Source organism: Varroa destructor, unplaced genomic scaffold (assembly GCF_002443255.2).
Source record: "Varroa destructor unplaced genomic scaffold, Vdes_3.0 BEIS01000001.1, whole genome shotgun sequence".
NCBI classification, from domain to species: domain Eukaryota; kingdom Metazoa; phylum Arthropoda; class Arachnida; order Mesostigmata; family Varroidae; genus Varroa; species Varroa destructor.
This window is the reverse complement of record NW_019211454.1, coordinates 47,270,576-47,287,570: the sequence shown is the minus strand read 5'-3', so window position 1 is coordinate 47,287,570 and position 16,995 is coordinate 47,270,576. Positions and strand designations below refer to the sequence as shown.

The 16,995-nt window shown below is 38.9% G+C and overlaps 1 protein-coding gene across 6 annotated transcripts in view; it reads left to right on the top strand.

Moving 5' to 3' along the window:
* LOC111246944 (uncharacterized) overlaps positions 1–16,995 on the top strand; it is an 85,179-nt gene that overhangs the window by 57,670 nt on the left and 10,514 nt on the right. For 3 of the 6 annotated variants that reach the window (XM_086977657.1, XM_086977655.1, XM_086977660.1), the window contains one exon: positions 15,460–15,613. The gene's annotated coding sequence lies outside the window, so the exon portion shown is untranslated. Of the gene's footprint in view, positions 1–1,098; positions 1,238–1,473; positions 2,091–2,869; positions 2,957–15,459; positions 15,614–16,995 lie in introns of those variants that run through there. The other 3 variants (XM_086977658.1, XM_086977656.1, XM_086977659.1) reach the window with 3 other exon arrangements.

Here is a 16,995-nt window from a genome sequence, read left to right as displayed (position 1 = left end):
GCAATTTCGCATATTTTAACCAAACAAACAAGGCTGATCATTGTATTGTGGCTACACCATTGTCAATTCTAGTTAACGAAGGCCGACGCAATCACTGTCTTTCGTTCTTGAGTGCTTAATGCCCCTTGTCGCTGATGGCTCCGTTTTCTCTACTAGTCGACTGAGAAATCGTTGGATGAACCAAGAGGACAAGCGATCGTAACAGTAACTAAGTTGTTGGGCTGACTGTGGGTTTGTGAACGAACGATAGATGTTGCCATATCTAAACCCGTGAACCGGCCACAATAGTGTAACTGGCATTTAATGCTGCTAACCAGATGCTGTGTTCCTCTATAGAGTAGACGGACCATGATAAGATGCAAGAGATCCATCGGTACATCTGCATCGTAAGACGCTTCATATTGGCTTAAGCTTCTTAGTAATCGATAATAAAATTAAAAAAAAAAAGTGAAACTAACGAGATCATGGTTTGTATGGATGGGACTACGAGCCTTAGTACTTTCGGTTGTATCTTTTTTCAGCTGAACGACACGAATGTCAATGCCATATTCAATTCTATAAAAATGTATGTATCATGCAGATAGCGCCAGGAGAAAGAAGAATAACATAATTAAAAGAAATACGTTTTTAAGTTCATTGTATATTTTGTTTGTTGATCCATCAACCAACGGTACGATCTCCCTTTAGCTCACCGCGGATGATAGAAGTGTTAAGCTCCAACCATTTGCTCGGCACCAGCACCGCCGATCGAAGTTCAACCACCGACTGAATTGTCGCTATCGTGGCGGTAGACCTGCCATTATTCCACGAAAGAGAACATCATAAGGGACGTAATAGTGACGGCCATGTTCAAATATTCATCGGCCATCAAACTAGAATGCGATCGTATGATACCAGTATATCATATGTTTGGTGCAATTGGTGCCAAGTGAAACTAAGCATAGTTCGTATCGTGGATGCTATCAGAAAGTACAAACAGTACTGTAGAATTAACCTATCTAAAAGAATACCTGATAGCACGGTACCTGTGTGAGGATCAATGGAGCCTCAGTTTGAAGCCAAACAGATGCTTTTAACTGCAGTGGTCTCATAGCTGGCGTAATCGTGCTAGTGGCAGTGGCATATTGTTCATTATATAAACCCGTTTTGAAGTCTATGAGTTATTATTTATCGAGTTTCGTGTCCGGTATCGCCCTTTCGCGTTCCATCAGACGGCTGGCTCCCAGTACGGAACGAAGTATGTCTGTCCCGGGTTCGAACCAATGCCACAACGTGTCCACAAGGCAAATGCATTACCCCATTAATCTATCACATATGTTGTATATGTGATATATTACGTATTGTATTATATGTTATATATTGTTGTTATAGATATGTTATGGTACCTAACGCTCGCAAACGACTTAACCAGTGGCTCAAATCTAAATTTATCTAAATAATATTACAGACTGTGATTACTGATAACTCAGGAGTAAGGCAGTTCATACTCTGCCAAATGCGTCGGAGATGAGATTAAAGCAACTTCTTTATGAAAAGTAGTCCACTGTCCCGTGCAATGATCGACTGAAACAATAACATTACCTAACAAAGACTAACATCAGAAAATTGCATCAAGTACAATTTTGGTTTCGTTGATACATATTGATACGTAAACCGGGAACAGTTTCGCTAGATACCTATTTTATATAAAAAAAAAAAATAAATAAAAAGAAGTATTTAAATTGGGGCAAACTTTGGCGGGCTATTTGTTGCTATGGCTTGTTTTGGCGGACTATGTTTTCTGCTAGTAGAGAATCAGTTCTGTTTAGAACTCTCACTAACAGACTCATCATAGAAAAAGTACTGGTTTATCTTTGTAATTTAAGCAAAGATGAGGTATCATCCATTCTCATCGTGCTGGACGTAGCGTTAACAGAATTGAAAACGTTCGCTTTTGTTGAAAATTGGTAGACTACGTGATCACGGGCTCTTGTGTGGCTTCTGAAAACGATTTACATAAGTCGAACCGAAACAAAAAAAAAACACTTGGATCTTTAATACGGATATGAGAGTATCAGTTGTAAATTGTGTCATCTAGATAATCTCCCACGGTTAGTCTCATCGAGACTCAATAGCCGTTTTGAATGTTTGCATTTTTTGGGTTCTCGGTCTGCTGTTAACCTAAGATTTAATTCCGCTTGTATATACTAAATTTAAGCGGCACTTCAATGAATGTACACCTATCGACATCACTTGACGCACGATTATTACTATGAAATTATTTGCCACTTAAGAGGAATATTATGATAATGATTACTGAAAAAAACTGAGATAAATATGAATTGTATTTAATTATAGTGACCATAAAGAATTTCACATGGCTAAAATATCTTTTCTTTTTTTCGAAATGACTCACCAAAATGTTTAAATGACCCCCGTTCCATGTATAAGTACGTACACATGAGTAAGATAATGTCTTCAGTGATTTACTAATTGATATTTGATCACGGGTGGCAAACTGCATGAGATTTATTAGGTTCGAGAAATAAGTTTTAAAGATTTCTGTTTTTGAAGGATTGTTTTCATTCAAAATACTAACTTTAGTACTACCCGTTTATAATATATCTGGATTTTTACGTATTCCGAATAAGCGAATATAGCAACAGACGGTATGCCGTGTGCGACTCAAACAGATAATTCTTATTAACACCTAAACTTTCGCAGCATGCATATAATAAAATATTTTGTTATATGTAGCTTTGAGCTAAAAATGCAGTGACTTCTTTATATATAAATTTCTGTTGACGACTAGATAAGGTAAGTGAGATATCATAAAAAAGACATATTAACTGATTTAATATCATGTTAATATCGGATTAATATCTTTTAGGTAAGTGACTATCGCTGGTTTGGCAAAACGGAGTCAGCAGCTGAGATTTGCTTCAAGAATGTCCTGAGTCGTTGTTGATAACCAATGGTAGGGAACCGCCTCCGATGAAGACGTTCACCAAATATGTGACACTCGTTCTGCTTAGAAAAGCCTCTTTGATAGCTGCTATACTTCAGAGGGCATAACATGAAAAATCTGATAATGATAATTTAGCAAACTGTCCAGCACGTGGCAAAGTTAGCTTGTTTGTAGATCCTCTCAAGGGTAAGTTCCGCTCGAAAGCAAGCCGCATGCCGCTTTTCAATGGCAGAGATTTCAAGTGGCGTTCTTGCTTTTTATTTTTACTACTTTTGTCAAAGCAATATTTAGCGTTTCAAATGTGCACAACGCTGTTGAGACTTCCGGATCGCTTTTGACAAAGACACATGATCTATTAGGCCTGTCTCGTTTATGAGTGGGTGGGTGATCTGCTTGAAAGTTACCGTGTCCGCCGTATCAGCTGGGCCGTTAACTGCGCTTCAGATGTGTTTGTGTTTAAGACGTCGGAGAAAATCCGGTGAAATCGATTATAAATAACAACGGCTTAATACTTATGTTATGAGTGATGTTTTTAAAAGTAATTATCATAATTTGTTTGGACTAATTAAGTATACTTGGTTAAGTGTTTTGGGACCAATCCACTCGATTAGGAACTGGTTTTCAAGGCCTTGAATAAAGCGCCTGTTTAAATAAACTATATTTCATTAAGTATATATATATACACATATATATGCTTCTGAAGGTTATTAACAACGCTACAATCTTATTTATGATCTTGCTAGTGAAATTTACAATTGGGGTTACTTAAGTTCGCTTGAAATAATTGTAAGTAGTTGGACTGATGCAGCGTTTACTGTCAGAAGTTAATGACACATTTCCAGCGATAGGCTCTAGAGATAAGTGTTAAATGATTCACAAAATAATTAATACGTAATACATGTCTTCCATTCTCATACCGGAATTTTGCAGTTTTAGTCGATGGGTCGCCCAGTCCATAACAAAACAAAAACCACTGAAGACTAAAGGAATCCAAGATCTTTAATGTTGACATGTTTTAAAGAGTGTATCATCAATTAAGGTCAAAGCTAATAGGCTCACTTGCCGCGTGCCCGTTCCGCGGCGAAATATTCTGATACGTCACTGGGCCTCTGGTTATCTTGATACGTATAAGAATATCCAAAGAAGGAAATTTAAGTTCGATACTTTTCTGGTACAGTGCGCACTTTCTGAAGCTTTTGTCTTACGGAAGTGGTGTGTTAAAATATATTAGTTTTCGCAAAATACTTCATATTCAAGATCTGGCTTCCTAAATATTTTAACTGGGTTGCTTTCAAAATATAGATTATAGTGTGAAGTGTAATAATATCAATATCTAAAAATCACGAATACCTCAAACAAATGCTCTATTCTACTGAAAATTGTACCAGTTGCTTCAGTGACCATAGCAACTTCTCCTTAAATTTTACTCCAAAACTTTTCGAATCAGGAAAAATGAGTGAGCTTGTCGCACCTATAGGGCAGTATTGACAATTGTTACCTTTTTTTTTAATGTTTTCGTAGACATCGCCGGTACAAGCAGTAGTATACCTAAAAAAAATACCTGTAATACCACTTTAAAGAGCAACTGCGATTGACAAAGATCTACCGAGTCTCGCGCATCTGTGTTCTAATGCGTGACCGCTAAAAGAGTAGGGCACTGTTCATGACCGCAAATAGCAATGCGATGAATGACCACTTCGATTTTGAAACTGGTTATGGACGCTAATCGGCAACCGTCTGAGGGTCTTGCCAAGTGACGTAATTGATGATGTTATTACATGCGTGATTATTCTAAGATCTGAGATGAAGGTGTTTTAAAACATTTTTGCAACTTTAACACAAGTTTTTAACATTTGTTTTCTTAAATTATTAGCAAACACTAGTGTCGTTACATAATTAATGAGTGTATTTTTAATCGACTGCGTCCTTGCGGTCTGAAAACTGATTCACCTGATGACAATATCACCATTGAAGGAATGTCGGTCAAATTCAAAAGCAATAACCATCTGGACCTCAAAAATAAACGAATTGAGCCTTCCCACAAAAAAACGGAAGGTGTATAAAGTACATCAAAATATATGATTTCAAATGGAGATATGGTGGAGGTAATGGGGTTGTACAGATGCAGCAGGGTAACGTCTGCGAACAGCATCGAGAGAATTTCCATTCGGTAGACTCTATGTGCTAAAAACATGCCTGGCGTTAACCCTAGACCCTCCCCACGACCAGCCATGGCTTTGGTCGATCGCGCAACAACCAGATGCGGTACAGTTGACTCACTGTTTATTTGAAGGCTCACAAAAACAAATGTAAAAAAAATCATAGGAAAAGGTCTGTGCTTTGAATGTATGTAGGTGCTATGGAGAACTTGGGGGTTGACAAGGCCGTTTAGAAGCTTGTACACCAAGGGGGGAGTCGCACCTGTACAAAATGTGTTACTATAGATTTGATCAAGCTTAACACAAATATATTCAACAAAATATCTAGGTATAATAAGTAGTATTTAGTTCAGAAAGGGCTGATCACGCCTCTAGTGCCAAAGGGCTGTACTGGTTTTTTGTAGTAGTAATGTTTTGGGTGCTGGTGTTTGAATGTAAAAGAACAGAATAGGGAAATTAGGGTAGCGAAGTTTTCCACCAGACAGACGTCCTAACACGTACGCTTAATAATCGCCTCTATGTTTCGAGGCACGCGCTTGATTGATAGCGCGATTCAATCACATCGAAGCTAACTCTGGGGTATTGCCAACATGGCGTATACCAGCTAAGACAATGCACACCAAATATTTTGTTAGGGTGTACCAGTATAGGTATAAAGCCTGGCCGTATGATCTTGTTTTGCAAAGTGGAACGCTTCTCAAATCAATTACAGCTTTGCCTTTGACAACTTGTCTATATAAAGAATACAGTTAAATTGGATGAGCTTGATTACTCCGTCAAAACTCACGGTAGCAGAGCTAATATTTCCCTATCTCTAAAAGGTTACCGAATATCCTGCAAATGTCAAAGGGAAACCAACCAAATAAATATATTTAATCGGGCAACAATTTTCGTCATTATGACAGCAAAATATGATGAACAAGTGGCTCTGCATTAGGAGTTACCTTTGCAAGGTTTCATCAGACAGGAGATTGTTGAGGCTAAGATAGAGGACAGACATTTTCTAGGCACTTCCGCATTTTCATGTGAAGGTGTGTAAGAGGATAAATAAAGCTATGCTGGAAAGGGAAAGATTGAACTTGGTGTTTACCTTGTGCTTGGTTTCAGGTAGCTAGCAAACACATGTGCACATTAAACACAAATTGATTGATTAATATTTCTAATAATGTGATAATAATTCAGCAAAAAGCCAAATTATGCAGTTCTGCGTCAACGCAGGGAAACGGGGAAGGCCGGAAAATCTGATTGCAGCGTTCTGTAGGTAGGATAGCCTTTATGTAAGATGGTATCGACTTATATGACCGCATTGCTTACTTCACACGGAAGCAAAAATGCAAATGTAACCGGCTGATTTCAGATTTGCGTTATTCACGGTAGGAGAATTACGTCCAATCGGCGGCATCTCTCTGTAACAGGCAGTCAATAAGTGTGCATAAACACATTCAACCCAGTTGAAATAAAATTAGGGGTGACTTTAGGTGACTTCTGACCTTACGCGTGTGATCACAAACACTTGACGCTGTCTTCCGGAAAGAAAGCAGAAGAATTTTACGCGTAACTATGACAGTTCAAATGTTCCTTTTGAATCCGGTAAAATAAGGAGAATCATACCAATTCTTAAAAACGTATCACTCTAGTTGTTACAAGCAATCTCTTTGTTCGTTTTACTCTTAAACATTTAGTAGTGTTTTTTTACAAGCAATCTATCAACAAATGTATAAAACGTTAAATACACGTTTAACTTGGGGACACCAATTAGAAGAAATTCGCAGCTTTCCATCCTTTTAAACTCTCGAAGTTCTTATTCTGTATTCCATAGACGAGAGCAAAATAACATGGTAGAGTAATATGTCCAGTCTTCGTCGGGGTATGCTGTAATAGAAGCTAGCTAAATAGGAAGTGCCATTACGCCCAGGCTCGATTAGGGACTTGTACTCTTACTGACCTGCTAGTGCTGTGAAAAAAAGCTTTCGTAAGGAGAACAACTGTTTGTTTCTGTATATCAACATTAATCGGCAACAACAGTAGTATGCTAAATTCTAACTGATGCACATAGCACCAGTGTAGTAGTCTTCTAAACTAGGTAGTCAAGCAGAGATGAAACAACCTGTTTATTTTTTATAAAATCTTATTTGTATTCGAGATACAGTGAACGTGCGAAAAGTGTGAGCATACGTTATTCATTGTGCGAACTCACATATGCGATCATATGCGCTGAACCTGAGGACTTCGCCAAATACCCTATAAGCATGTCATGGCTGGTAAATACTAGAAAGACAGTATCACCTGTCAGGCGTTGCAATTCGTCCCGCCTTTGGCTCGACTTTCCCGCGTCGAGAAGATTTAAAAGGCAAATATTGCGAAAGATCATTATCTCCTTGCTGCGTCGTAACGGTACAACTGGTATCGGCAACTTGACCAGCATAAGTGGCAGAATTCAGTCAATCATGTCTCAGCCAACTTTCACCCTTCATCAGACACATCATAACCAGAAGTACAATTGTTAAAGTACGTACAGCTAATCGTCTTTAGCACTTCTAGCAGCGGTATTGTTGCTAATGGCGATAGCAATAACCGTGGCAACGATGATTAAAGGATGGCGGCGAGTTATCATCTCCAGCGACTCGAGGGGTGCACCGCCGTGACCAATAACACCTATCCTAAACCTGATTGACTATTGCAGCGGCAGTAACAATGATTAATAATCTAGTTGAAAAACAACAGTGCTGGCTGTTTTCGACTTCATCTATATCTGGCAGCGTTTTCTCGTATGAAAAAAAAGTGCAAAAGATGACACGATGATCGATTATTAATGCTCATTTTCATCGCACAATGCGCCTACACTAAAAACAACAAAAACGGCAGTAGCGTCAACGTTGGAACCGTCAAATTACAATGTTATTATCACATCTTAGGGACAACTGACGGCGCCATCGTTGGTCCGGGTTGCATTTATCATTTTCTCGCACGAACACGCGGTAAGACATGCCATTTTTCGTGCCTTTTCGATTCGAGGAGTTGCAAGTGCGAGGTAATGTCACACACAGCGCTGATTTAAATTGTCGGTCTACATGGAGCCAACATTCAGTTCTGGGGCTTTGACATGTCTGTGTGTTCCTGCCTGTCCGTGAGTAAGTTGCTATTTAAGGACTGGTGCTTTATTCGGATATTGTGATATAACTTAAGCGTCGCAAGTAAAAAGAAACGAAATTGCAAATAGTTTACGGGAAAGCTAATGGACTGATGTCAACTTGTTTGACTTGAGTCAAAGAGTTGCCCTTTGCAACCAGCTGCAATTAGCACCACTTACCTGGTCGAAGATAAGCAGACAAAGAAAGAAGGGTGATCCTTCCAGCACTGGTGTAGATAAACAATTAAAAGAAAGAAACGTTAATCGAGGGTGGTAAGCGACCCGGCAAACGTGGATGAATAACCAGCGAATTGCCAATGCTAACAGATATTTTATCCAAAAAGTCGTTTCTGAGACAAACGTTATACCGCACAACCTAATACATCACATCTTGCCACTTGCCAAAGCAAAGATTTATCCTAAAAACCCTAACTACGTTTTAAGACGACAATCAGAAAAGCCATAGTAATTAATATTGTTTAGGATTCGCCACATGTACGGTAGCGACCTGCATACTTGTGACTTAACGTTTGACAGGCAAATTTTATTGCTAAATGTCTTAGACCATCGAGTTAGGTGGTATATTAGACTACTGGCTCGAAACCCAGCTTCGGTGCAATAGGTTTCCAGCGACCGGTCCGTTTCATGCCATGCTTATGTATAGTAGTCAAGCGTGTGTTCTTATCTTTCCCTAGCACACCAGTTAAATGGGCAACCTGACCATCAACGAGAAGGAACTCGAACGGAAAAGGTTATTTTCGAGCAGTTTACTTGTCCATCTTGTTCAAGATGTTCGGCCACCCACATAAAGTCCTGAGAGGGTTTTGGAAGTATTGGACTAAGGATATAAGTCATATTCTTCACGTTCTTTTTCTTAAAGAAAGTGCCATAGTAGGACTAGGTTTAGGATCCTTCAGAACACTTTAATGCGCATTGCTATTCTACTGGGAACGGTCAGCTGGCACTATCTCTGCGTTGACATGATCGAAACGGTTGTATTATTTACAGAAATGATAATTTGTTGATAAGTTTTTTTTAAGATGCCCACCAATCTCCTATACTAGCAGAGAATTATCTTTATCTTGGTAAACAAGGCAGGTTACCCAATCGAGATTTATGCGGTTTAAGTCGTTTAAATAGTACTTATATATATATATATATATATATATATATATATATATAAGTACTATTTAAACAACTAAGACAAATTTCTTGGAAAGCGTTTCAGATTGTGAATAGCATACAACAAATTGTTAAAATAGGTATTATTGAAAATTTAATAGATACCGATATTATCGTTAGCTAACGAAGTTGTGGAATAATAAATCATTTATATAGACTTCTACAAGAGTCAAAAGTTGTACATCTATATCGTTTCTCTCTTTTTGTCATTTTCGAACTCAAGATGGTTCTTTTTTTAGTTGGTTGTTTCTCATCTTTACGACGTTTGTGAAACTAGTGATCACACTAGTTTAGTGCTCGTTACATTTACATTAAAGCTATGACAAGATAAACGAGACTCTTTAAATGGCGACACCTGTTTCACTAAACGTAAAAATAACTACAACTTAAGTACGTATAGAAGGAACACACGATACTATGTACATATAATCTCGATTTAATATAGTTTTCCACTAAATGGTGTTGATCAGAAGATGGTGTTAATTTATTGACAATTCCTGCGTGTTTACCGCAGCGAACAGCAATACTTCAAACAGCTAAAGCGAGTAGATATTTCCTTTCTAAGGAAGATCTTTTTCAACAAGTTCTGCTCACGGCTAAAGTATCTATCGGGATGGAATTGCTCACTTTAGGTTCTTATGCTAAACATAATCATGCAAAGTTAGAAAAATCTTAGTTTCTCTTTTATTTTACTGAACGCTCTTACAGGGCATTTCTGTGCTCTCTAGGTCCAGTCTCAACGGAACGAAGTGCCTCCAACGTTGCTCAGTGTACAGGGCATAGACTTGGAAATATCAGTTGATGTTTCAAGATGGAGATTTGGGAAGCAGGTTGAGTTTAGCTAAGTGGCAGAAAAGATATGGCCTGTAAGGAACGCCAAACCTATACACTATCCATATCGCCTCTGCTTTACAGTTTTCTTAGTTCAGGCCTAAACATAAGTCTATATTGAGTCTATTACGTAACAAATTCTCTGCCCTGAGGCTGCTATCGTTGCTTACTCTGGAGAGTCTGCCAGCATAAGAAGTGGAGTTCCACTCGAAAGTATCTAGTGCGCGATAGGCCTCCAGTTCAGCTAGATATTCGGATCCGTTTTGATCCTTGTCCGATAAATCTAAAATAAACATGGTAGTTGTTGGCTGTAGATGCATACGTCGCTACGGTCGGCGAATTCATAGCTAGCTAAAGATGGTCGCGACGGCTTGTCAAATGAGCTTGACAGATACTGATCAGTACTATTGTCGTATGTGAAGCTAAAGTAAACGAGCAATTGAGCCGATGAACATTGAAGCCACAAAATGTACATTTATGATTTCCTTAGTGACCGTCGACAGGCTGAAAGATGAGCTTTTAGGCAAAGGTCAATTTTACATCTGTCCCATCCCTGCCACACGGTAGACATCGGCTCGCTTGACAATAGCAACAACAACTCGCGAACTCGAAGATGATACGGATCCATAATTGTAGAGATAGATGAGATGAAGAGAAGAATTTCGTGACATAATAGGCTGAGAAAGTAACCAATACGCTCTGAGGGCACAAAACGCGCGAGATGCTAACTGATTTAAATTGAAAACCATTTCATAAAAATGTGTGGCTTCTCTACTTAGTTGCTCTTACCCATTCAAATTGTATGTAGCAAACATGTCACAATGAACTGTATCGCTTGCTGGTTACACCTGTACGTAAGGTCTGAGGACAGTTTATTGATTGAAACCTAGCCTATATGTATAGGTTGATTGTAATTGAAGGATAGCACCAAACTACTTATCGTTTTGATATACAACTTCGACGCGAAAGTTACTGATTCACCTATATTGATTAGCAACCGCCTGTTTGTCAACGGCTCTGCCTATAAACACACACATGAGTATAATTCTGCAGATTTACTTGCAGGATTCATGCCGCGATGTTAAGCGTCACGTTTCAGCGTTCAGTATTATGTACATATATATATATATATATTGTGGTCTACCGTAGAGATCCTTCGGTGAGCCAGTCGAGCAGATTTGTAAGTCTGTCAAGATACCTCCAACATAATCATAAGCTAAGAAAAACTATGGACTTGTAGAACAATCTAGAGTTTAGAGGCCATGCTGTCGAATAACGGACAGAAAAAACTACTTTCTGTATCTTCTATACTAGTAGAACAAACAAGGTCAGAGCATAAGCTCCCCTAATTTCGCACCCTGTCTCTTAAACTGCGCGACAATCTCACTGAAGATTATTTGTACGAAATGAAGAGGCATACAGGTGAAAAACATTGCTTATCGAAACCCTGCGGCCATATTTGAAACATAAACAGTCAAAGCTCCGCTTCCGGTGACTTGATTTGATTTATGTTAGAGCTGATTCCGAGAATGTAAACATAAGACAAAATTTCTAGACTAGAACATAAGCGAATGTTAGATGATTGTCGCTGCGGTCTATTCTGTCGGATTTGTACGCTAGCTATAGTCATCTTTCAAAGAGATTAAAGCGGAAACAACCAAGCAAGGGCTTTGTTAAGGTCAAAAAAAGCTTGGCTGCCAACGGCCCAAAGAGGAAATCGACTGTTCTCCCGATTTCCGCAGTTAACTGTATTCATAGAAAAAAACAAGCGATACCCTCGGATTTCTTCCTTTCTACAAATGCCAGCCAGCTTTCGATCAGTAAAGAAATGTTCACTTGATCAGATGTATACGTATTACTGCTATGCAGTTACGTGTAATCCCTATTGAGAAGTTACCCTATTTATAAAGTGCACGTAATAGTGTTTAATAAAGACATACTCTCATGTAGTTTATACGACAATCATTTCGCATAAGTTGATTTCTCATAAGTTTTGGAGGAATTTCCACTTCACACTGCCACACTTCGACATATGGCTCAGCTCCCTTTCCACCTCTTATTGATTACTCAACGCTTAAATCTAACGCATTCAGCCTATGACCAGAATAAGGCTTTACCTAGTAAAAGAAAAGAATAGTAAACATGCATATAATTACTGAACCTGTAAGCTTGTCACCAAGGGCCCACATATTGTACCCACTATTGGTCTAATGCAGTTTGACGGCCTTTTTCTCTCCACAGGCCACGTGCTCACAATGCCCACGTATGCAAAGAATAACAGTCACATTAATGAGCAATATTTATCAAGGTACTATTTGCAGTAAGTTTTTCGAACACCAGTAAAAAATCAACCAAGCTAGACGCATCCACTGCGTTCTTCACTGTTTGTCTATCAAACGAGCATCTTTTGATATTCAGTCCTACTTTCGCAGCTGTGTTAATTTGAGCGGGTGGAAATTAAACACTACGTATACACTTTCGAACCCTTCCGCATCGATAAGCCATCTAACGTAGCTTTTTCTTTTATATCGATGTTGTTCCTTGTTGTTTGTACGGGACCGTACTGAGTATTCTTTTGCCTCCATGACAACTATCTACTTCACCCTCGTAACCAGCTATTTATTTGCACAAATCAGATGCTGAATTTGATGAAGTAAAGTAGGTAATGCGTGAATTTTACTACTCACTTTTACGGGTTCTTTCATTTCCGGGTATTACAGTGGCAACTTGCTGGTCAGTAACCATCAAACTTTGTAGGAGAATGCTATAAGACTAAGCAAAACATGAAAGCGACAAATCTCCTTCCATTTGCCACAGTCTCGTAATGAGCCACAGAAGGCCAATCTGAACGCAATAAGCCATAATAAAAAAGACCACTTTAGATGCTCATTGATTTGGCGCGACATTTTTGTAGCTTTACAAGCCGCACACCCGACTTACAGTTGAGCCTCCGTAAACCCGAAAAATAAAGTTAACAATGAAATATCTGAGATATAACGTAGTCGTCATTATGGGTTCGCCGCTGTTGGCGGAGCCCATCCTTCGACTATAGACTTGGTCATCTCAAGGATTGGCTTGCTGCACCAAAGAGCTTTTTCTTTCTAATGAGTAACCGCTGCTCGTCTTGTGCGGAGGGTGACGATGAAAAAGGCCGATGAGAATTTCTCAGCAGGCACTAGCAAGAAGTATCTTCGTCCACTAATGTTGGCACATACCAGCTTCGATCAGGTTGTTTGGCTTAGTCTAGTACCCAGTGTTGAATATGAACGAGCATCTTTTATTGCTCTAGACGTCGGTTTTCTAGAAAAGATCAGAACGAAACTTTGATCTGATGTGAGCTGGCGGGCTCACTGAGATTGGCTTCTTCTGGTCGAACAAAACCAACGTAAGTTCAGTGGGACCCGTCAAAAGTAATAATCAATGGATTGAATGTCGAGCGTAAAAAACGACTGTACTACTAACCTATTCGCCGAATAGAGAAAATTACCATTTGAGGTTGAGACTGGCTGTTTCACTGAGTTCATTTACATGGCGGAAATGTTGCTTGTATATCCGTGTAGGATAATACATCTTCTAGATCTACCTGATTCGAATTCAGTTATTCAAAACGCTCTAATAATTCTACTAGTTTAAAGAATTGTTGCCAGCTGAAGTCAATAAACGTTGAACGAATGAGTACGAGACATTGCAACGAAAGCAAGACGGATTTTGCCACGCTATTAAGTGGTTGAGTCTTACTCATCGAGTCACAGGGAAATCCATTGATTTGTTCGGTAACCTTTGCTTACTCCAATTTTACGGTTTTCAGCAAAATTTAACAAAAGCTACGAAGAAATTGTGTTGAAATTCTAGTTTTTGCGTTCTGGTTTCTTGTCAAGAACAATTCGATCCTTTAACTCAGAAACTGGAAAGCTCTAAATATAATAGAAAAATGGTCAGCTACTCTATCTACTATTTCGAATAACACTAACGAATCATAATTGTAATAAACGTTTCTTATGGCTAATGTACGATACACTTCCATAGAGCCTTAGATTTATGTAGGAAAAACACTCAAAATCGATTATGTTTCAAAGCTTCAATCGTTCCAGAGAAAGCAGGGAATAAAAATAACATTGTAACATTTTAGCGCTGTCAGTTTGATTTTGTCCACCTGCGATATAAACGGCAAAGGTTATGTTTGAAATAAAAATCGTAAAACATATAGGTAAGGCGCAGTTGTTTAGACACAAATTGTCAAATCATTATCGGCCACTCTTTTCACAAACTTTCACAAGTTGGAGAGGATAGTGTGTGCAGATGTTCCACTGTAAAAATTCTAAATACATCTACATAGAACGAAAGTACTTTAGGGCAATCGGTAAGAGATGTTCTCTTTTTCTGCGCGATCGACCATTTTACTGTCGCGGTTTTAATTAGAACCAACTATGCATCAGAGTTACCGATATCCCACTAACGTAAAGGCATAGAGGCTTCACAGCATCTATAGTGGTCAGATTGCTTTTTTAAAACTCCAAATAGATACACCATATTTAAAAAATTATGAGTTCCTAAAAACGTCTGCTTTTTTTAAACGTTAGGCGTTCACGTCATCCTTGTAAGTCGGATAATGATTTTTATCTGAGTATTGGTGATTTGATTGTCGGTACTAACTTTTCGAGCTTATCTAGAGTTTGGATAATTATAATAATAACCCTACAAGTTGACAAGTTGGCTCTGTATAATTAGCCACTGTCAGCCGTGAATTTGATTTGGCACGTAAATGGAGGTTATTTATATGCTAATTGTTCATATATTATAAAATGTTAAAAAAAAACTGATGCACGTCTTAGCTTCACCGGAGGAGCAATATTCGGTCTAGGCAAGCATCATTCAGTTATAATTTCAACTTACACATATCTGATTTGTTCGAGAACCATCTGACTCCGAAGCGTACATTCTATTGCACCCAATGCTTGGTAAATTCAGTTGCGACTCGAATATTTTGTCTTTAGATAAGTCATCTGCGTATGTTGTCTATATCATTTTATCTATCTAACCTCCTTTTCCTTACAAGCACGTAAGCATGTGCACGTTTGCGGGTACGAGCCGAAATATTACAAGAACTACAGCTACTGTTTGCTACCGCTCGAAAGCTTAAAGGGAGGATTTTTGCGTTTGAATCGATCCGGATAAACTAATGCCCAACTCGGTATACTTGGTGCTTTCAGCTCTGCGGCACGGGTGCATAAGTACGATTGGATCAAGCTGAGAAGAGACTGTTTTTGTTCTGCTTTTTCTACGTCACGGCTTCTCGTAGTCGCTGTTCATCACGAACAGATTCGCCGGACGGTAGAAGAAACGAAGGAATGCGCTGGTTGCCAGGTTAGACGACCCACTCGATTCTGTATAGCGTTTAGCTTGCTAGGATCTGTTTCTTGGGTTAGGCGCAGGCTAGGGTGAATGGGTCAGAGGGAGTCTTGTAGGGAACAGGAAGGAACGCTTCGGCGTTTCGCGAAAACTGGGACGGTTTTGGCCGCGGCTCAACAGGGCTTTGGCTGATAATAGAAAACGAACGAAGGAGAAAAGATGCCTATAGAGCACAATATTCCTCGCAAGCGCGGTTGTATTTAAGAGAAGACGAGAAAAGATGAAACGAATGCCACCACTGGCCGAATAACAGTACAGTCAGGAGCATTCTGAAGTAGGTTTCGACACTTTGACTATTTATGTTCAGAATGCGCCATCAGACAGCTGAGGTGGTTTTGTTTCGGAAAAAAACACTTTCAACAATTGCAATAACAAAATGTGTGACATGATGAAACTGACTGCACCTACTAAACTCATTTAAAAATCGTTTAACCATATTGGAGCAAATTTCTTGCTTGCTTTGTTAAAACTTACTGGTTTAGCGTTTGGCAGGTTGTGAAATCAGCGACGACACTTTCAGTCATTGATTCATTCATTACAGGTTTAGTGGCGCTAACAGGTCTTTCCTTTATGTATTACTGGTAAAAATTGTAGTTCAACGCTCATACTCAGCAGGTGTATCCGAACGATAAAGAAAGTATGCTAAAATTAAGTTTTATGATTTACACTAATAAAGTAGCCCTTTAGTACTGTTTAATACATAAAAATAAACACCTCTGAATAAACGGCAACTCTAACAAAAGAGTTTATCGATGTCTGAAGAGTCAAGTGAGGCCTCCTAAAGCACCGAGCTTGTAGACAGACGCATGGATTTCATCATGTAGCATGTGACAGAGGAATCTGTTTCAAAAGACAGGCTTTACTGTTAATTCTTATTGTTGGCGTCCACTATCTCTTTCTAAGCAGCTTGAGAAAGGTTTTCCTTGACCTCAAGCAAATGTTCAGATTTGATAGCTTTCAGCTATTTTGCAAGACAAGTCCGTTTAGAAAGACATTTTGCTGTCGTGTCTGAGAACGATCTCCACCAATGGCCGGCAGCAGAAGACAGTTAGCATTAATGATCGACGACGATCGTTGATATATAGCGAATGACGAGCATCGTCCTCTTCAGCTTCAAATTCATTAAACGCCCAAAGCAACTGTTCAATTATACCGCGTCACAGCATATTTCCCTACGATGGAATTTCCGTCTTTATATAATAATAGATCTTAAAAGCCTATCAATCCGTCGCCGCAATGCTTCAGACCAAACTAATATAGCCCATATCCAAAGCGTACATTTAAAACATTCCAGTATTCTAAATACAAACGTTTGCTGTTCTAATATAAGCAAGTTT